We start from the raw sequence: 23,060 nt of genomic DNA, 5'->3' as shown, positions 1-23,060 counted from the left end.
TTGGCTCAAGCTAGGGAACCACACTCATTTAGCATATTCAAGTTTCTGTGAGAGCCTAAAATGACCCACAGAGGATTTTTTTTTTATTTTTCTTAAAAAAAAGCCCCAAAAAACCCAACACACACACACACAAAAAAAAAAACCACCACCACCACCACTTTTTGTCTTTCTAGAACAAACTGTTCATTCTTTCAGTATCAGATGTGTATTATAGTTGGTGTTATTGCCACAGGGCCAAATGCATCGATGAGAAGGTGGCAAGTCCGGGAGGACGGTCCCACAGACTTGGGTAATCCCCAGTTCGGCTGCTCTGTCTGTCTATGGGAATAAAGCCATATGTTTTCTGTCAAAGCCTATGCCCTCCAACCCAGCTCATCTTCAATGCAAACTGTATATACCCCCAAAACCGAGGATCTCCAGGTTTGCCAGGGAGGATTTGCTCTTCCATTTTATTTTTAAATAGGCAGAACAGTAAAAGATCACCGTGGTACTGAAGACACACACCCGGACTCTACAGGTTAAACTGTGCAGTGAGGAAAAAGTAATTTTTCTTAACCTGTAGGGTTCTCTAAAGGTAACGGCTGCTATAATCTAGGCTCTGCCTGAACAATTTAGAAAGCTGTTCAATCTATTTGTGAACCATCACTCCAGTGAGATAATACAGTGTTAAAAAAATTCACCACGATGTAAATGAAAAAATCTGTCTGACCAAGAGATATCACAACCCTTTGTTAACTTTGATCAAGCCACAAGACAGCCTAAAAAGTGCATTTGGAAGGAGAGAGGTTGGAAGGGGAGAGGAGTTTGTTTCTTTCTGTACTGGAAAATCCTTAAGAAGTTGCGGTCAGACCCTGAAAGGTGAGTTTCTCTATCTTGCAGCGTGAACTGCCGACAGATTTGATATCTGTACTTAGGAATTCAGCAAACACAGTGAATGAAACACTGCTGTTCCTTGTCTCCGATAAGAACTACCTTTTCTAAATAAAGCATGGACATATTAGGCTACTGTCTCACCATGTTAGTCACCACTAGATAACCTAAGATTCATAACTCTGCGATACAACCACAAGTGTATTTTGGAAGTGTTGCTTGTGGTTGTTGAAATAAACAGAGTGCTCCCTCTCCTCCCCTCCTCTGTTTTTAGAAAAGGTATCAGTTGCAAGTCTCAAACACCAAGGTTTGTAGAGCCACTAATGAAGTTAGAATCCACAATTCAAAGAAATTAGCAAAAGCAGTACAATTGAGTCATCACTTCTCAGATTTCTTGACCTTCTCTTGCTTTGCATGGCTTCCCACCAACACTCTTGAGTCATTACAGTTTGGGGGAAACAAAAGATTCCTAAAGATGAAAATTTCTGACATTTTCAGTAGGACACTGCAATAAAACCTTTGGAAAGAGGCATAAGTAATTCAGATCCTAGAAACAAACCCGAAATCTTTCACTGAACGGAAATTAGGAAGAAATTACCCAGGTGGACAGGCTGCTTGTCAAAAGCCTTACTACAGAAAGAAGCACACAGTGTCAGAAAGGATATCAGACTGAATGGATTAGTGGTTTCATCCAAAGTTTACAACTCCCAAATGTTTGTTGACCATATGTCGTGGTATAACCCCAGCTGGCAACTAAGCACCACACCACCGCTCTTCACTCCCCCCTGGTGGGATGAGGGAGAGAATCAGAAGGGTGAAAGTGAGAAAACTCATGGGTTGAGGTAACGACAGTTTAATAGGCAAAGCAAAAGCCACGCGCACAAGCAAAGCAAAGCTAGGAATTCATTCACGACTTCCCATGGGCAGGCAGGTGTTCAGCCATCTCCAGGAAAGCAGGGCTCCATCACGTGCAACAGTCACTTAGGAAGACAAACACCATCACGACGAATGTCCCCCCCTGTTCCTTCTTCTTCCCCCAGCTTATATACTGAGCATGACGTCACATGGTATGGAATAGCCCTTGGGCCAGTCTGGGTCAGCACCGCCCGCCAGCTGTGCCCCCTCCCAGCTTCTTGTGCACCTGACAGAGCAAAAGTCCTTGACCAGCGTAAACTCTACTCAGCAAGAACCAAAACATCAGTGTGTTATCAACATTATTCTCATCCTAAATCCAAAACACAGCACTATACCAGCTACTGAGAAGAAAGTTAACTCTATCCCAGCTGAAACCAGGGCACCATAATAAATAGCTAAAGACACGTGGCAACAGCCCAGGCTATGTGCAGAGACGCATGTTAAACTTCTGGGAGTGGCACTGGGCATAGCTTCCTTTCTTACCAATAATTATCAATTTGAGGAAAGATGCAGCAGTAAGGAATATGCTTTTGCACTCTCCCTATCCCACCCTTTTTCACCTGGCAACATCTTTACTAAAAATTCCCAATGCTCTAAACAAACAAACAAAAAAAATCCACAACAAACATCAAAGTTTTGAGCATGCCTTCAAGTAGTGCAATCTCAAAGCCTGAGAAGAGCTGTATGGAGAAAATAGCAAAAGACCAGTCCTTACCAACACGGTAGAAAGTGAAGAGCCGGTACACTTTTAAGCACAACTGAGGACCTCAACTCTCTGCACAAGACACCACGTTAATCTCACACTAACACTTCCATCCTCAGGCAAACTGAGCACGAGTAATATTGCCAGAGAACATTAGGCACAACAGCTACTATGCCAAACAGACACATTTTAACAAAAGCATTATCATACATTGTATAAGAGCAAACCACTTTCAATAGGATATTCCCTGTAAGCTTGGCTTTTGCAAGAAGTCTAGTACTACTGTTCTGTAGCAGTAAAGCACAAAAGTTCAAGCAAGCTCTTCTCAAAACGGCAAAAAAAAAAATTTTCTGAGTTAGCAAGAGATTGTGAGGTACTGCACAGCATTATTTTAAAACAGCACAAGCATTAATTTTTTCAGCTTACAAAGTATTCAGAAAGGTAGTTGAATTGAAACCATAGTAGAAGGGAAGAATCTTACTGACATCTGAGAAAATAAATAGGAAATAAATGTTTTTGCCTTTTTCCTCAGCAGGGAGAGGATGAAGTTTCCAGCTAGGTTAGAGAGAACATAGCACAGATATTTAACGTGTGACATTAACCCAAAGGATACTGCTGCACTGACAGGGGATTTCTAAAAACCGGGCAGCACCAATGTTTCAGTTCTAACCTAGACAGCAGAAATGAAACAATTTACTGTTTTACAAGCTACACTAGACAGCAAGAGTTGGCTGAAATTTCTGTAATTAAAAATAAACTAGTATTAGAAGGAACACTATATGTTTCTTCATATATAAGCAGGGCTGCTAAAGTATCCAACAAGACAGCACGTGAACTTGCACATGAAGCCTTTGCTGTCTTTTGTGGAAGTTACACAATACAGGTAGTACATGATAAATGGTATGCAGCTAGCAAAGCCAACACACTGTAAATTAAAAAAAAAACAAAAAAACAAAATACCTGTTCATAACTGTGTCTATTGGCATGATATGAAAAGAGAGTGTAAGTGACTCATCTGATCGTGCTCTGCACGTTGAAGTCAACTGGACAGTCTTACCCAGATGCAACTTCAGCAACAAAGTAGAAAGCTACGTCATGACCTCCAGGGATCACCAATTTTCTTCCATCATTTTATGGTCTGATAATCTGGAGTCCATGTAATTGCTTACTGAATATATATTATAAGCCAGTTATGGGTACAGTAAATACTGCACAGTGTTGCAAGATACTGTGGAAAAAGTTAAACATGTTCATCTAAAGATTATATATCCAAATACCTGTGGTTTAGTTATCAGACCTTCTCAAGCTGTATCTTATCTTAATCACGTTAAGTCTGTAAATTGTGTGCTGTTAACAATCTCTGGTTGTTTAAATTGTCTACTAAAATAATCCTCGTGGATTTTAGTTATTGATTTGTTTTTTAAATACAGCCAGAACACCCATTCACATGGTCTGATAGCATCATCTTCTGAAGGCTACAACCATTTTATGATGGTATATACTAAGAAGCAAGTTCAGCAAGAAATTCTCTGGAGGCTTGACTTACTTGAGTCTTCGCTGGGAGAAGTCATTTAAGTACATATTACCCTTAAAAACCTAAGTTCACAGGACTGTTCACATAATTTTCAGTACCTGCTTTAGTCTTGCAAGAACAGGCTACTTCTGCTGACCTTCATTAAATTATTCACAGCACAGAAAGTATACAGCTAATAACTATGATGTGACTATGCTTGCTCTAAACATTTTTGGAAGAGACTTTACACAAATACTTTAATTCAGAATTGTCGAGATTCAATCCATTTTTTTCATGACCATGCTCCAAACCCAAATCTTCAGGAATCAAGGTTAGGTTTCACTTTTCTACTGCAAGCCCTTCCAACTTTTCAAGCTCTCAGGCACATGTAAGAGTAAGCACTGTCCCCAGTCCCCCACTTTTTTTTTTTTAAATAGGATGTTAAAACCAGCAAAATAGGCTTTTATTCAAACTTCCACTCTTTACACTGTATTCCCCCAGCCTTCAGAAGCTATGGCAAATTGCAAGGAAAACAGTTCTCACATAATTTTGGAGCAACAACTGGAACAGTGCCTACCATACCTCCAAGAAAAAACATAGGCTACATGTGGACTAGTAGGACGACAGCTCTTTCCAGGCAGTATGGCCAGAATTAGACACCAGTTCTGTTTTAGGGAAGTTAAAAGATAGACCATCTATATATTATTTTGCTGATACAAACCAGTGAGATCTTCCTGATCATGTCCAAGAAATCACATCTCTCCGCTCACAAAAATTACACAATTCTTCAAGAACAAGAGTAATCCCATGCACTACACAAGTTATGGGAGTTCTGCCTTTATGGGACTGGCAAAAACTGCTATACAAACTTACACACACAAACAGGTCCCTTTTGTTCTTGGTTTGTGTTTGCTTAGGGAAATGCTTTCCCACAGCCAAGAACTGAAAAAAAACTATCAAATCTAAACTGCAAATTTATCACCACAAGTCTGCAAAATGAAGAGTGGGCAACATGAAATTAATTAATTAATGTAATTAATTATTATTAATTAATGTAATTAATTATTAATTAATGTAATTCCTGTAATTAATTAAAATGTTCCATTTGAAGGAATTGTCCATAGTCTAGAATGGCTGAAGCTGTTTTGTTATACAACAATTGGAAGAGGGAATGATAGAAAAGCTGGAACAGGGGATCCATCTCAGCTGCCTGCTGCCTCTCAGTGCATACCGAGATGAAGTTTTGGGAACTCTTATTGTCGCTTTCACATTGAATAACATTTCTTCTTAAAGCAGCATCAGCATCTCCTAGGTATTTAAATATCATCCAGCTTTTCTGCAGTTCCTAAAGGCTACTCTGGGATCTTAACTACTATACCACTGCATTTTATTAATGCTACATATGTACTAGGAGGCACACACAGATTGTTCTTTAAATGTTTGATACAAACAACTCCAGAAAACAAACAAGAAAAACAACAACTCATAGTTCTTGGTTCACATCTGCATCTATTTTTCAGCATAGGCTCACCTTAAATCCCAACCATCCAGGCCTGACCCTCTAGGTAGATCTGCATCAACATGTCCAAGTGGCTCACAATCCAAAAGGCAGCTCTCCTACAAGAAATAAACACAAAAAAGTATGGGTAAGAACCACAAATGCACATCCCAGGGTATGAAAACAACTTCAGAACTACCAGGCAGTTGCACAAAGGGGATGACCTGATTGACTACAGGGAATGAAGCAGCTTAGAGTATATTACTACTTTGCCCATTTATATAGAAAAGATCATCACCACAAGCAACAGCACTTTCCAAAGCCCAGCTATTGATGCTATACTCACAGGGAAAGAGAGGTCTTGCAAGCTGGCTAGGAACCCCGAGGAACTTGACCCTTCCGTTACTACAGTCTGAGCCTTTAACATGAAACACATTCTTGAACTACCAATTTCTCTAGAAATGACGAACTTTCACTTAACCACCTCACAGAAAGTAGTCTGTATCACACCTTTCAATAAGGTCAGGCAGCACTGAAGACAAGAACAAAACAGCAGCATCTACCAAAAGACTATTACCCTCAAAATCTTTAAACATCAGTGGATGCATCTGGAAGAGCCAGCTCTCTTCCTAGAACCACAGCAATCAGGAGACAGACCTGAGACTTCTCCCAGGGGAGAGCACTTGACTTATCAAGCAAGTCCAGCTCTGCAGGCAATACCTGCCACCTGGCCTGATTTTTCATCCCCACACCTTGAACCACAACTGCTTTTATTTTCTTCTTTGGCAAATACAAAACACCTCTGTCTCTGCCTGTAACACTAATTGCTTTCCCACAGGGTGATTTAGCCTGTGCTGAGATTCATGTTGATGCAGTATCCAAGTTAGTTGTTTCAAACTAGCTGAATTATCCCAGTCCCACACTGTCCTTAAGGATGCTGATCGCCTAAACTCATAAAAACTCACAATAATCAGCTATTCCGGACTTGTTACTCTATTCTGTACCACCAATGCAGTTGTTACTTTCCACAGAGCAGTAAAGATTTCTCCAATACAGACCTGAACTCCGTGAAACAGTCTGTGCTGTTGAACTGATTATTGTCTCCCTCGTGTAATATAGCTGGGAGCTAAAACAACATTTTTACTCTTGCTGGGTAAGGTTCAGCTCACCTACACATATTTTTAGGTACCAAATATACTGCTTTCACTTTCACTGCTGCTTTTTTAAACTTCCTTTTTTAATCTATTAAGAGGCACAAAATGAAGTCATGATATCCTAAGTGATCAGAGCAACAACTGTTAAGAGCAGTCAGGTCACTGCTCTGCTTCCACTGCAGCTGCTGAACATGTCAGACACTAATAACAGCATCTAGAGAAGAGGTCAAAACAAAAATAATTCATTGAAAAGACAGAAAGACAGACAAGACAGGAATTTTGTCCCAGTTAGGAAAAATTCTGATTTTAGAAGACAAACAAATCCCCAAACATAGACTACCTTAGAGTCCAGGGGAACAGATACGGCAGCAATTCAGTTTTCTCCCTAATGTTAGGCAGCTGTTCACACATTTTAACTAAGCCAGTTTTTACAGTCTACCCACATGTATCTTTGTATTTCAGGCAGGAAACTAGCATAAAGTTCCCAGAATATGGTAAACCACATGCTATTGTTTTCCCGTTTCCAACTTGCATTCACCTCAAATGGGCATTCCTGCGCTTTGGAAGGGTAAATGAGTGGGGATTCATTCCAGCCTGGTAGAAAAGTTGAGGAACTCAACGGTGGTTGGCAAGGGGTAGTTGAAAGAAAGACAAACTAATTCCTCCACCGCCACATAGTCAGTTACCGAATTCCTTCTTGCTACTCAGCCTTAGGGCTGCCTGAATACTTCTACTGTTCCTACCTTCTTCCTTTTTACATATTAACATTTTAAAAAGACAGAAAAGCCAAGGAATTGAAATCCAGCTATATTTTCAGTCAACTACTTCACGAGTTTCCTGGAAACCACTGTGAGGTGGGAAGAGGTGGCATTGCATGCACAGCATGCATTAAACCTGGTGTGCACTGCCACTATCCCACTAGCATATTTCATTATTTCTTCTGATTTGGCAAAGGCTACATTTTTATGTTGGAATAAGACAGAAAAGACGGCAGTGTTGCAGTTTTGAAGGCCTGCAGCTTTGAAGCCTGTCAAAGTCTATGCCTTTAAATGAACCTTAAATATCTGGTGTGAGTTGAACTATCTTGACAGAAGTTTGGGGTTTTTTTTTTATATTTCCTTATGTAACTATATTCTACACATGCTTGTTAGCGTCAGAAGTCTTACAAGAAGTTCTGGCAAGAACACACGATGAGACAAACACAAGGCCTAAGAAATACAGAGCACCTACCAGGGAACATTTGAGATTGAAATCAAAATGCGAGAACTGGCAATTGAATGCCAACCTCTTAAAGATTGGCCTTGGCTGCAATTTTTGCGCGCGCTCTCCAGTTCATGTGAGAAGTGTCTGGCAATCCACTTGAACCATATATCTGATAACTCCCGCATTTTGACAGTTTAGAACAAAAGCAGGAAAAGACACTCCAAATATTAATTCTTGCCTTTTTGATGGACTTGGCGTTATTACACAATAGACAGATCCTGGAATCGGTCAGTACATCACACAGGAAAGACAGACATCAAAATATTATTTGGATACTTGATATTATGAACTAGAAAGAGGGGCTAGTGGGTAATTGCTTCTGCTTAGCCACAAAGATCCATCATTTTTAATCCAGGAGAATACTCAAACTTCCAGTTTTTCGAGACAAAGATTCTTCTGGATGCAGATAACATCAATATTTGGCCTAATTTAACACCTGAAAGCTGAACCAGGAAAGACTGTCACTATGTGCACAGCAGACAGAAATATAGCTGCTCTGCAAGAATCTGCAGCAACCCATCAAGGTTATTCACTAGGCTGGCTACAGGAGAGCTACAACAGCTTCTCTTCTTTAAGAACCCTCGTAGTTCTGGAGCTCTTACATGCAGAACAGACTTCTAAAGAAACAAGGTTGCATCCCTGCAGGGTCAAAAGGACAGGAAAAGGAAAGAAATGTTTAGGATGTTTTATTTATTGCTTCATGACTTATATCACATCAGTTCTGAAAAGCCATCCTCTTCTCAGGCTCTTCAAACCCAACCCAATGAAGCCTGACACCACAAAACGTAAAGATATTTTGATAAGGGCCCATTCTGCAAAGCCTTGGTACATCTTCATTTCTTATTTCTTCTTATTTCTTCATTCATAAAAAAAATGCAGCCTCGAAAAACCTGGGAAAAAGGAAGAGGAGTGCAGCAACTTTCCTGTGAAGCCAGTAATCCTCACAGAGAGTTCAATTAAACCAGGGTCTAACACCTCCTTCACACTATCTCAGCTGAGGTGTCATCCTTCTTAATGCTCCAAAGGCATGTAACAAAATATACTGGGCAGCAGCCAAGTGCAAAGGAGATTTTCAGACTGGTGGTTATGCTTTTACAGTGACCCCACCCCTGGCCTGTAAACTCTTAACATCCCATGTTCCTTTTTTTCTTGTTTTCCAGGCATTTCGGAAAAACCCTACACAAAAGTAACAGGATACAGGCACTTTTGCTTGTAGCCAGTTCTCTTAGAAAACACATTCAAGAGTTCAAATCCACCCTGCTGTTATTTTTTCCTATTCCACCATCTTACTTAAATTGTCATTTGTGATGTAATCTGCTCCAGTCAGCAGGACTCTCCTTCAGTGCATTTCTCTCCCATTTGACCTCACATAACACTGTCGTAGTTTGACCATCTGTTCTAGTCCCCCTGCCCAATGATGTTTTCAGAAACAATCTGCTTTTGCACATTCCAGGTGTTTAAAGAAATTACTTTTCTGGAGAACTGAAGAAGAAGTGCTGAGGAGACAATCTCTACAAGTTACCATGAGAGAATCACGCCTGACTATGCTTCCCTCAACTCCCCAAACTGAAGCCATTCCCCTGAAAGTTACCAGCTCAGTGCCCAGGAAGCTGAGAGCTGCACTAAGAATAATAGGTGCATGTGCCGTTCTCCCACCATGCCCTTAGTAAGTACAGCACACAAGTTCAGGATGACTCCTATAAATAGCATGGCATATAGAAATATATCTGAACCAAAAAGTCACGTTATTGCAATGCAAGATGAATGGCTGAGGTGCACGTTGGAACAATTGAGTGAGCATATTCATGCTTACCACATTAAAGTGCTGTTATTGATACTTGCCAAATACTCCTTAAGCAAGGAGAATTAAAAGCAGGAAGCTCAAAAAAGCCCTTTAGCCAAGAAAGTCATAAGACATGTTAACGTGAAGATTTTTCCACAGTAGTAGGCTACATTTTCTCTTAGAATCTGGTTTCAAATTTGACAAAATAGGATTCTGCAAGAAACTCTATACCACCTCGCAGAAGCTCCCGTCATACACTGACCTCTAGTGTAATAAAGACTCAAGACATCAGAAGTCTCTTCAAAGCCTTAGAAAACATTATCAAACTATTTTTCCAGCACTCTGAATGACATTTTCATGCAGTAAAACAGACTGAAGTCAAAAGGGCCTCGCAGGATTACCCTCAGTTGTTTAACAAAATTGGGGCACAGGTAAAAAAAGCTACAAAACTTAAATTGTTCTACGGATGTGAAGCTACTGCTATGTTCACTTAAAGTAATTTACATCAAAGCTGCATTTAACTACTTTGAACACCAGCTTGATTTAACATCTAAACATTCTGGATGTACAGAATTGTTTCCTAACTACTGTTTTACAAAGCTTAGTTAAATAACATTTCAAATACAAACGCTCAGCTCGGGCAAGTACTGTACCGGACAGATCACAGGTAGATCAGCCCAGGTTCTGTATCAGACTTTCGGAGGGTACGTGGACAGAGCTGCTGACTCACATGTACTTACTGTAGCCAGCACTCAAGACAAGAAGTCTGCTAGAAATGTGATATAAAAATCCTCATCGGTCCTCACTCACTAAAGACACAGGTCTCACAGAGTCAGCTGGGGGATGGCCTCTCAGAGAGCCCAGGCAGACTGGGGTGGGAGAGCGGTTGGTTGGTTTTGACCAACAGCTTTTGAAAAGGAAAAAAAAAAAATTAAGTTACTTTAAAAACTATCAACTTAAAACCCAAACAAAAATGTACCCCCCCAACTTTAATGATTAAAGAATCTGTGTTTTGTTATGAGCTAACTATAGTTTTATGATAAAAGCTATTTAATGAAAGTGTAGCAAATTCTAAGACAGCATTGCTGAACAGGACAATTAAAATGGATGCCCAAATTATTTAGGGCTTGTATACCACTTCTGTCCACTCCCTAAGCACCTGACTCTGGACAGCAAATCCCAGAAATGTTCCCTTTGCTTCAGACCATTTCTTATGCCTCCTTTAAAAGCAGGGCATCATTTAGAAGCTGTTTCCAAGTGAAGTGACATTTTCGAAGTGTCCAAGCTTTCCAATGTCTGTACACACCGCCTCTGAAATGCAGGTGTATGTGGCTATGTTGAAACAAGAACTTTTACATGCACTCTAGAGTAGAAGCTCTTATAAATGGAAATCTCCTTTGAACAAGATATTAAAAGCTTCAGAAATATTAAGCTCAAAAAGAGTTAAGCACAGCATGAAAACAACCGTCATAATTTCAACGTGTGAAGGAGGTATTCAGAAAGTGTTTCAGAGATACTGTTTGAAACTAAGTTCAGACCAACTAAAGGAGGTCCTTTAACATTTGTGTTCCCAGATTTGAGTCTGTGAAGACAACCCAGAAAGTAAGGACTAAGTTTTTCAGACTGGTTTCTAGCTGTGAGTACCAGAATTCAATAAATCCATATCTTTAATGACAACATCTGAAAGAATAGCTCTGCATTACCTAAAAAAAAACCTACTTAATGATGTGTTCAAATCTAAATATCTAAAGTTCCAGACCACTTCTGAAATACATGCAAGTCATTTGGAAGACAACTATTAGTATCTAGCACCCTTGCCTTCTGCACAGCAGTGAGTTTCTTGCCACCCCAACAATGAATGCCACCTCAACATAAGCTGTGACCTGCATCCTGAAGTCTGCCTTCTGGATGTACTGTATCCTGCAATCTAAACCTGGCAGCCTCTCTTGTCAGACCGAGGGGATAGCACCCAGTATAGGAGTCGTAATGAAGTACGGCACCCTTCATGCAATTTGGTAAGCAGTCTGGAAGAAACGAGATTCCTAGCTACTGGTCCAGAACACCAAAAGTCAAATCTTACCTATAAGAATTGCTTTTCTTTTCTATATCACAGTCATTTTATAGCCAGGAACTCTTACTCCAGTTATAGCATGGAGTCAAACAGTAGCACTCAGGATTTACAAGGATATCGGTCACTAAGTAAGGTCATTTCAGGCAGAGTTATGAATAAGATTCATGTTTTAATATGAGAGATCCTGGTCAAAGCCACTCAGCCACACTTCATTTCCAATTCAAGTATGCCAACTGGGCCAGCTACTTACCTCACATACAGCCCATACATCACCCAGACAAGGAACTATATTGAGAAATCCCTTATGCTAAACAGTAATTTCTATCTAGAAAATAGTTCGCCACTGCCTAGGAAAGCGTGATACCACTCTCCCAGTCCAAAGGGGGCAACAGTTAATGCACAGAGTACATCAGACAGACCTCTGAATAAGAAGAGTGTGGAGAAGTGCGTGAGTGAGCTCTGATGGCTTGCACAACAGATCCTGGCCATTGTATTTGACAGAATACGTTCTTCCAGCTATTTTTTTCCCTAAATTCTTGTATTTAATTCAATGCATGTGGTGGTGGGAATGACTTTTAAAACAGTGATGTGCATCGGTACACAGATGTTCCACATTTGTCATGTCACATGAACCTTGTGGCTAACACCCAACCATTAGAAGTCTAAAAATCCTCCTACATAAAAATCCACATGATGCATTTGTTCCTAGAAGAACATCACACAATGTATTAGATTGCTGGAGACAGATTTCTCCAATATTGTCTTTTTTTTTTTTTTTTTTTAAACTGCAACAAGCTTTTTTTGGTTTCAAAAAATAAAAGTAAAAAAAAATACACAGAAATTAAGTCAAATGGTAGCTTGACAAAATTTGCCAGAGGTAGGAGAAAGCCCTTCAAATTGCATTAACTGTAGTGTATTGTGTAAAGAAAACGCACATATGTTACATATAATCATATCCAGAATTTTTTTTGGATAGCCCTTTTTCTAAAGAAACTGTAAAAACATAGGAGTGAAGCAGACAGCTTCATAACCAGCACAGAGCTCTAAACTCTTCACTCAAAGAAGTTTCCTAGTTTATTCCTTCCCAAATGAATCCAAACAAAAATAAGGCACAGAAATTGATGCCAGAATACATGACCCAAGCTCTGCCCTCAGACCCTTACATCCAGCACTGCCTTAATGATAAGGAACATAGCTCGAAATGCTGTATCTGTTAAGAAATTTTGTGTCCAGGGTTAGTGAAATACTCCATTCTAAATTTTGTACTAGGCCACTGATAAAGTGTCACGCTGCAGGTTGTGTGAGTTACCAGGCAATTGCATACTGACTGATTTTTTACTGAGCTGGCAATATAATACCACATAAGGATTTGTTTCAGACACTAATTCCTGAGCTATCTTTATTAAGAGGCAGTAGCCCTTAAAACATAAACACGCTGTAGTCAACAGATCGCTGTCTATCCAACAATCACATTTCTAAGGGGAAGTTACCTGAAGCTAACTATGTATTCCTCATTAAATGCACCCAGCTTACACGTGAAGATCTACAGTTACGACCAGCTCAGTACGTTTGGATTTTGGCATACACTAGAAAGCATCTATTAATTCACACATCAGTATTTGCAAGCAAACAATAAATTCAAGTAGAATAAATCTAAAGCCACTTCCTACCAGTTATTGCATGTGACAGACCTGTGGTCAGCACCCTATAACAGGAGGGAGATGGTTTCAATTTCTTGCTGACAGAAGCTTGTGTGACCTTGGAGAAGTCGCTGGGGTTGGTCTGTGGCTCCACTGCAATCTCAGCCAGCTGCTGGCTGCCAGATTCCCACTCCTCTCCTGGCTGCATGAGTCTACCCCTTCCCTGCTCCACAACATGTTTGACCCTCCACTGACTCACTTCAGACCAGCAACCCTAAAAATAACTTAATTTCTTCCTTACACATTCAACACAGATGACTCAGTACGAGGTCAGAAAAGCAGAGAGGGGCAAAGGGGGGAAGCTGGTACATGTGGGTGAGAACATGGTAGCTAGCCCCATAATCCAGCTCCCAGTCAATCATTCAAGATGAAGAGAACTCTCCCATTTCACAGGGGTCTGGTGAGGATGAATAACTAAAGGTTAAAAAGGCACTGAGATTCATGTTAACTCACTGGAGCAATTTTTTAGCTTATGTGCCTATAGAATATCCATTTTGGACAAGTCAGTGGCTCCCATCATCCAAATTTCTAAGTTCTCTAGGGACTTTGAGTCAGAGAATTCCTGAAGTAAAATAAAGCTTACAGAGGGATCCATGCTGAGGCAGGAGACTCCTGGACAAGCCTCTGTTGTGCAGGAAGCTCCAGTACAAGGGAGGTAAGAGGGAATAGGCACAGAAGGGGCCTTCCCTTCCACAAGTCTGCATGCTGAACAAGATCATCATTTGCTGCTGTTTCTGTAACTCCTTTTGTATTTGGGTGTGGGGCATCACACAGCCAATTTATCTGAACAAGTGCAAATTCCTGTATCAGAAGTAGGCATGCTGCTTTACCTGGATTAGACAACACTTAGCCATAAAAAGGGAAAAGGCAAGACGGGGTCTTCAGGAGGTTCCCTAGATAAGATGTCCCAAAAGCTGAATCTCATTTCTCCTCTCTCAAGAAAGGGAGGAGGCCAAATCCATTCTTAAAGCACTCAAAGGGAAGCCACAGCTTCCTATGATCTCTAGTGTGGTGGCTGTACCTCTGTTGCTGTTTGGGGCTGGCTACCTCAAAGGCCAGAAAAGACAATCCATTAGGAAATCCACCAATTCGATGGCTGAACACCTCTTCTCAGCTATCTCTCCTCCAACACCCATGTTCTGGGAAACATTTTTTTTTTCTAGACTGCTGCAAGTGTTGTTTTCTTCCCAGTTCTTCTACTGGCACAGCTGTCTTAGGTGGCCGAATTAGAGGGGATGTATGGGATCAGAACAGGTATGGCATCCTGGCCTGTATCAAGAATAGTGTGGCCAGCAGGAGCAGGGAGGTGACAGTGCCCCTGTACTGGGCACTGGTGAGGCCGCACCTCGAGTGCTGTGTTCAGTTTTGGGCCCCTCACTACAAGAAGGACATGGAGGTGCTGGAGCGTGTCCAAAGGAGGGCAACAAAGCTGGTGAAGGGTCTGGAGCACAAGTGTTATGAGGAGCGGCTGAGGGAGCTGGGGTTGTTTAGGAGGAGAAGAGGAGGCTGAGGGGAGACCTTATGGCTCTCTACAACTGCCTGAAAGGAGGCTGTAGCGAGGTGGGGGTCGGTCTCTTCTCCCTAGTAACAAGCGATAGGACGAGAGGAAACGGCCTCAAGCTGCGCCAGGGGAGGTTTAGGTTGGATATTAGGAAAAACTTCTTCACTGAGAGGGTGGTCAAGCATTGGAACAGGCTGCCCAGGGAAGTGGTTGAGTCTCCATCCCTGGAGGTATTTAAAGAACGGATAGATGTGGTACTCGAAGACATGGTATAAATGGACTTGGCAGTGATAGGTTAACGGTTGGACTCGATGATCTTAAGGGTCTTTTGCAACCTTGACGATTTTATAATTCTATGTGTTAATAGTACCAAAGCAACCAGAAACGCCACAGCAAATGTTCACTTTATTAGCACGATTAGAATACAGCAGACAGAAAACATTTAGCAACATGATATTATGTGCAGAATAAGTAGCAAAAACCTCATTCAACATTTAAAGAATATTTTGAACAGAAGATTATAAAAGTGACCTGTTGGAAACAGCTATATTGGTAAAGAAATTCAGCACATATCTAACAGTAAGTTTCTTTCGTAGATATTCTATCTACAACTGCCCTGTATCTCCTCACACATACTTTAAACAATTAAGTAGTAGCCATTAACCCATCCACAAAACCTTAAGTAGCCTCTGGAGCCTTTATTCTCCTTGTTTGTTTTATGAAATCACATCACAAACAATTCAGTCTTATTCATGAGCTCAGCTTTGGAAATTTTACTCACTTAGTGGACTACATAATTATGGTAGAGATTATCTAGTCCTGTGGGATTTGCATAATTCCTTGCTAACTGTCTGTGCTATTAAAAAGTTTATGTTGCTTACAGTTTATTTATGGACTTAGGTTCTTTTGTTTTAACGTAGCTGTCTCAAATTATAGCTTAAGTCTAAGATCAGAGCTACTTCATTGTAGGCAATAGAAGCCTTGTTAGTCAGTAATACAGCCATGAATACTATATGTAGAAGACAATACTCTGAATTTAATGGAAGCAACGTCATTACCACTCAATTTGCCAATTTTGCATAAATATGTCCAGAAGATATCTATGCTGTTATTCCCACAATAAACAGTGGGGGAAAAAAGCAAGCATGATATGCAGCTCTTGTTGTAGAGGAAAGTTATGTATTACAACACAAGGAGCACTTGTGATAAGACTTTACATTTTCAGAGTGAAGTAGTCTGCCTATGCTGACAAATTCAGTTTTGAAAACGGATGCAAGTACCATAAACCAGAACACCAGTAATGCTGGAAGGGACATAGTTTGATTGCTTTGCATGTCATTCAGCTGCTCACAGCAAGAAGCTTCCAACAGAACAAGCGACAGAAGTACATCCTTGCCTCATGTAACTCCTGGGAAAGCAGGGCTGTGATTCTCGCAGCATGTTTACTGTGATCACCACCTGGAGGCCTTATCATTGCTGGCAAGCTCAGTCAGCACTCCTCCCGCCTCGCTGCTGAGGAAGACATCTGAACAAGAGCAGACCTCCCTGTTTCACACGCTTAAGAAACTGCAGCGCAGAGACACCAGCCCAGCCCTGCCCTGCACGGAGGTGTGCCCTCTTGCTTTGCCCCAACTCCACGCAAATTCATAACCTACATGCTTAGGGCAGATGTTCAGTTTGCCAGTTAGCCACCAGCAGGTAAGTGCATTTTCTGAAACATACACAAAGGGCTACAACATAAAGGGTAAATTTGATTTCTTTTTTTAATTTTTAGACTGCCCTGTTTCACTTTAAATGACTGAAAGTGAGGTGTTTTTTCAGGCTGGTAATAAGCTTCTGAAAAGCTAGACATCACAGAAAGGCAATTCTCTCTCAGCTAGGTAACCTGCTATGCCAAATGTGGAAGGGTAGGGACCTCAATGAATGCAAAAAGTAACTATTTGCATCATCTTTGAATTTCAGCTAAGTTCAAGGGAACTTCCCTACCTACAGGCTAAAAAAAGCAGGGAAAAAAACCTATCAAGAGCACAATACAAACAAACAGATTAAAACTGGGTTTATAGCAAGTCTAGGAACCAACTATTGTTTTCAATAGTTTAGGGAGTTTCAATAGTTTAGGGAGTATGTGCTGTAAAACACCCACTTCATGTATCAGCCAACTGGCAGACCCAAGTGTTCTGGATTTATGTTATCTGAGTAACTTCTAACCTGCACTTGCACAGCTCTGCTCAGCCAGACCTTGGTTATAAATCAGGACTGTGCATATTTGCAATGTGCACTCTTACTGAGAGAGTTACCTCTGACATGTGCAAGTAACAGGGGTGGGAATCTCTCCTGACGGAGTGCCCTGGGACAGAAACAGTGGCCAGAAACATGTACTACGGTTAGAGCTTCAGTCATGAGTTTGGAAGGCAAATCACATTGCTTGAGCTCTCTTAGGTGCACTCACTCCTTCATCTTCAGCTTGAATTCCTTCCTCATCTTTTACATATCAATTAGATATACCAAAATAAAAGCCAAGTACTAGCTTCATAAACCAGTTCATCCCCAAAATCCAATTTAAAAAAAGTGAAGTGATTGCCACATGCTCTAGACAGTATGAGTGTGGGTATCCCAGTGACAAATACTCTGAATTCTACACAGGACCCTGTGTGCAGGTTTCACTGACTGTGCATTCAAATAACTTCAGCAACTCTGACTAAGATCCACCTGGCAAACAGAAGATTCCTTTTATATTTGTAAACCAGCTGCCATTGATTCAAGTCACAGTAGTCCGTCTAGAACTCATATCCTAACATAGGCAAACACCAGTGTCTAATGAGACTTGCAGTAAATTGCCATGCTCAACTGTGTATCTGAGCAAGAACATTTTCAACTTTCAAAATTTTCTCATAATACCCCTAGAAATAGAGCACACCTGTAATTAAATAAATGCCAATTTTAGACAAAAGAAAATATGATCTTAGATTTAAAGTTTTCATTATTTAATAAGCTACTATACAACTAAAATGTGACATCACAGGTGGTTCCATTACAGTGTCTCTCTTAGCTCCTTTGGCAGGGGCATCAATTATTTAGGACATCTTCTGAAAGGCCTGCAAAACCAAATTATAATGTTCTTAGACTTGCCGAGTAGCAATGCTTATGAACGACATATTTTATCAGCATGTAAACCAATGACTTCTGCCAACCTAATAAGTACTATGGAGCAGATTTCCCCATATGCTCATTAGATTGTCTTCCAAGTTCTCAGAATGAATTTGTTGAAACATTCCTTCAGGCTCAGAGACATTTGCATGTTCTGATTTCATAATAATAACAGTTTCTTCCTTCAGAAGACACGTTCAATTATGCTGCAGATTACAGTTCTTAACCACCTCTTCAAAAACCACCATACATTCAAGACTTCATTACCGCAAGGTAACTTTTATTTTATTTGCCTAGTTTCTCGCACTTCTTCAACTCATTCTGCTGCTGTGTTACCTCCTTGCTGTAACTTAAGTCTACGGCATTCAAAGTACGTGAAGTTTCAGCGTTAATACCAAGCACTAAGGTCTAGAGAATCATTCCTTCAAGCCAGAGCGCATTCCCTCCCATTTGTTTCTCCAAAACAAATCAGCTTTCGCCTGCTTTCATCAATTTTGATATTTTACTGTGCCCCTCAGCACTTAAATATAGGAGAAATACTGAAAATCAGATGCATCATTCATCTCTAAAAGGTTTACAAACAAGACCTTGAGCACATTTTAAGTGAGGAACTGCTCAGTTTCCATTTAATTTAGTTAGTCCAAAGCCATTAGTAGCATAACGTATTCACCGCTTTAAAGATGCTGAACTTCTTACATGCTGAGAAGCGGCAGTTATCACAACTGTTTACCACGGGACCGCAGAGGAACAGACTTGCTGCATCAAGCACAGAAAGCGGCAGGTAGCAAGGGGAGACGACAGCAGTGTCGCTGCTGGAATTCCAGCTCATCACAAGCAACACTTGCAGTTTTGAACTTGTCAGCACTGACAAAATGGGTAAGAGACAGGTGTCCATTTGTACACTTCGAGAATTTAAAAAAAAAAAAAAAAAAAAAAAGAGAGAAATCTTTAAAAAGACAGTTCTACATGTGATAATTGCCCAATTTTGAACATCAAGTTTTTCAAATTAGTCTGCAAGAGCTTTTTTTTTTTTGACCCTCATTGGGCCTTTACCTGCAGAGACAAAGTTTGTTAAGACGACATCATTCACATAACTCATACTCACCTTCCAAACTCACACCGCTGACCCACTCTAGCAAAATTATTGAGCAGTGCACAAACCAAAAAATGGAATACAAATGAGACGTGCATGCTTTCTGTTGGCCGGAAAAGAAAGATACTGCAAATATGGCTAACGGAGAAGATTTGGTGGAGGTCAGGCAAAGGTAGAAGTGCTAGAGTGGTCAGCAAGTCCAACTGCTTGGCCAGCCAAGGTGGAAGTGGTATTTCCAGGAACGTCCTACATGAATAAAAAGTGGGAGAGGGAGAGAAGGACAAACTGCGTTTGAAGTCTTTGCTGAATAAAAGCCTTCTCACTTGAATTGGGCAATTAAGGTTGATTTCAAAGCCTTCAGCAGTGCAATAGACCAAGTTTCCATTAAATTGGTCTCCATGTGATCATCCATCGCGTATCACGCACTATAAAATCTGGCAGGTAGCTCTGATCTTCAGTTACATTCAGCTATACTGTAAGATCTGCTTTGCACAGGAGTGTTAGCACATGCTCCTTTTACATCTCTACAAAGCAGGAATCAAATTTGGGTTTGGCAGAGATAGTAGTGATACTTTGGCCACTTCCTGCCCAAGCTAGACTAGCAATTACTACAACTCTGCACTGAAACAGCATCATTCAGTGGGTCAGCAAAGCAATGGCAAAATTGCTTTGTGTATCTGGATAAAACCAGGAACAGCAGAGTAATCCCAAAAGTTTTAAATGAGAATTAAAGCTGTGCAGCTCTTGAGAGACCCATAATAGAAAAGCAGTCCTATACAAGTATACCTGCTTTCCAGCAGCTCTTTCCCTAAAGCTAGCAAGAGGTCACCTAATTCAGAATCCTATTTTCCTCTTCTTTTTCTACAGTCATCTCTCCTGGTCAAGTTATTATGCATCATCCTAAAATGCACAAGAACATCATCCAACTCCAACAAAATGCAAGATATTTTGGCTGTTGGGACTATGTGGATCAACTGGACATGGCCTGAGTGTTTAGCAATTAAGTCTTCATAGCAAGTTAGGGAGGAACACACAGCCAAAAAAAACCAAAGAAAACCCCCAAACACCCAAGACCAGACTAATGACAGAAACAGACCATAAAATCCAAAATAGAAACAGTTGAATATCCTACCAAAGATAACAGTCACAACTAATTACAGTCTCCAGAAAGGCCAGATTCAGAAATGGAAGGAATATTAAGCATTTAGCTCTCTCAGACAAGGCAGAAGGACATGACTAATGATGCATGGTCATTAACCCAGTAGGTTGTGCACTGGCCTATTCAGATCATCACTTCACAATGTATTCAAGACACATTCCCTGTGTTTAGATTTATCTCCTGGGCTTACGCATCTTGTGACAGCATGACTGAAAACATCACCCTCATTAAAGAAATTAATTTAATTAAAAATAAATTCAATAAATCTAAGAATTCCTAAAGTTTAAAAAAACATATATTTTTCTAACAAAACAACATAATTAGGGACATACTGGATTCATGTAGCCTATTATACTTCTGTTCACCTATGTGAATTTTCAAAAATGCTCAATCTGTTAGTGACAACATTATGTTACACTGGAGAACAGAGGAACTCGCACAGAACTATAATAATCTTCTGATCTGCAACACCTCAAAGCATCTCAGCTTCCTCAACAACAACTGAGATGGCTGTCTTCACTAAGTAAGACTGAAGACTTACACGTGAGAGTGAGAGCTGTAGTCAAAAACTCCTCCCCAAGGTTTTGGAAATGGATACCACCACACAAGAAAGAAACAGAAATAAGGCAAAGGCAGTAGACAAGATGAAGCAAGACTCTCAAGTGCCTAAGACAACTGGAACATAAGAGTGATTCTTGTGAATCAGGTGCACACACAAATACGTGCTTGTTCTAAACAACAGCACTCAATGCAGAAGCTATTAAGAGGATTACAAAAACCTGAAACATAATACTCAGGTTGCCATGAACAACCAAATAATATCAGATCTTGTGCTCAAAGATCAAAGCAAGTTTGGTTTCTTCCCCTTCCTTTAGTTTGAGCACACTATTTAAATAGAATGAATCAAATAGATGGTACAATTAAATCTGGAGAAAATATAAAGTAGTATTTGTGAGTATAATCCAAACAGTACCAACTAAGTTCTAGCAGCACATTTCAGGACAAGAGTCCTCCATGTCACATATATTAAGTTAAATATGTCGGTGCTATGAGACATTAGAAATAACAATTGAACAACTGAAGCGCTGTAAGCAGTGCTCTGCTGACAAACCTTGCAGCTCAGCTGAGCAGTGGGGGCACCTCTGTTAATAATTAACACTGGAACATCTCTGAACATGGACTTTGCTATGGAGATATTACCTTAACTTTGAGTCTAAATCTCAGATCTGAATTATGTAATATTTTGGACAATAAGATCACCAAACAATAACGTAAAAAAATTAATGAGAATCTTTTCAGGACACTCCTCAAAATGAAACCTGTGACTGAGGTTTGTTTATACAGGTAAAGTTCAAGGCAGTCAAGCAGTCCCGCTCTGCTCATTGCCAGATGGCTCTGAAATTGATTTCATCCACCTGTAATGCAAAACACCCTCCCATGTCTGGAGCTTAACACAACCATGAGTCTCCCCTTTGCACACTGGATGTGCATCTACTGCCAGAATGAAGTGAGAAATTAAATAGGTTTGCTTGCTGGGGTTTCTTTGCTTTAACTCAAAAACTCCAATTTACTCTACAATGAGCAAAAGTTTTGTGAAGATGTGAAAGAAGATACAGCCTTTTTTCATTTTGGTCAAAAATGTATATATGAGTTATCCTGGAGATTGTACAGATAGTACAGCACAGCCTTTTCTCAAACACTGAAGCAATTCAACACCTGCAGCAGTCAACACAGCCAGCTCAGATGTCCTCTGTAAACAAAGCCGAGCACTAATCTGGAGAACTTGGTCTGGAAGATGATGTCTTAGGGGACAAGACTCCTGTACTGCGAGGTAGGTGTGCAGGGCCAGTCACTGGCAGTCAACTTACCAAGCTGCACCGGTGATGCTACAAAGTCAGCAGGCAGAAGCAGTAGTTTTGTTAAACTCAGCTGGCAGTTGTAGGAAGCCAGCACACTTGGAACTGACAATCCACCAAGCTGTCCTGTTAAACCCAATTACTTCGTTTCAAGCCAATGTTTATAAATGACAGGCTTTTACCCTATATTCAAGTGTTTTTGAGACATTCAAAAATCCTGGAGTTTATGCAGGTTGTCATAACTCTTCTGTTGCCAAATACGCATTGGTGGCACTATTGAGCAGTTACAGAAAAGCCTAAGAATCAGATCATTGCTGGGAATGTTTCCAACCAGACACTTGTATTCTGCTAACTCAAACAAGACACTTGTCTCCTTTGTGCCAAAGCAAATCCCCAATTGCAAAACTAGGTGAAAAAGCAGGCCTTCACTGATGATCACAAGCCAAAGCCGTCAGGTTCAATAGCACGTACTGCTCTCTAGTAAACTTTTAAGTACTCAGCCTGAATTTAACAGTGTCCCAAAACTTCCTATGTTGTTTTTATTGACTCAAGTATAGTTATTTCAAATCTCCTTCCCCCCTAGCATTTCTTCCCCATTCTCTTTAATTTACTCCCCAGTACAGAAGAGACATGCTGTCACCACGACTATTGTAACTCCAAAATACAGCAGCTCTTGCTGTCATTAAAAGATGCTAGATGCTCTCATAGCATCTGTACAACCTGATGAACAAGTAATGGATCTTCAATTTTAGATTAATAACAGTCATACACAGTCACAATCCAACAGAGCCAAACAACACTATACAACTGCAATAGTTTCTGGCCTTTCCCAGC

General features: G+C 40.5%; 1 long non-coding RNA gene across 1 annotated transcript in view; it reads right to left on the bottom strand.

The window, feature by feature from the left end:
• Positions 1 to 23,060, bottom strand: part of LOC309594521 — a 79,231-nt gene that overhangs the window by 43,499 nt on the left and 12,672 nt on the right. Inside the window, exon 2 of the long non-coding RNA XR_014229068.1 lies at positions 5,533 to 5,618. This is a non-coding gene — a long non-coding RNA (uncharacterized lncRNA). The remainder of the gene's footprint in view (positions 1 to 5,532; positions 5,619 to 23,060) is intronic.

The sequence above is a fragment of the Platalea leucorodia genome (genome assembly GCF_965183815.1).
Source record: "Platalea leucorodia genome assembly, chromosome: 1".
Classification (NCBI taxonomy): Eukaryota; Metazoa; Chordata; class Aves; order Pelecaniformes; family Threskiornithidae; genus Platalea; species Platalea leucorodia.
This window is presented reverse-complemented; position numbering and strand designations above follow the sequence as displayed.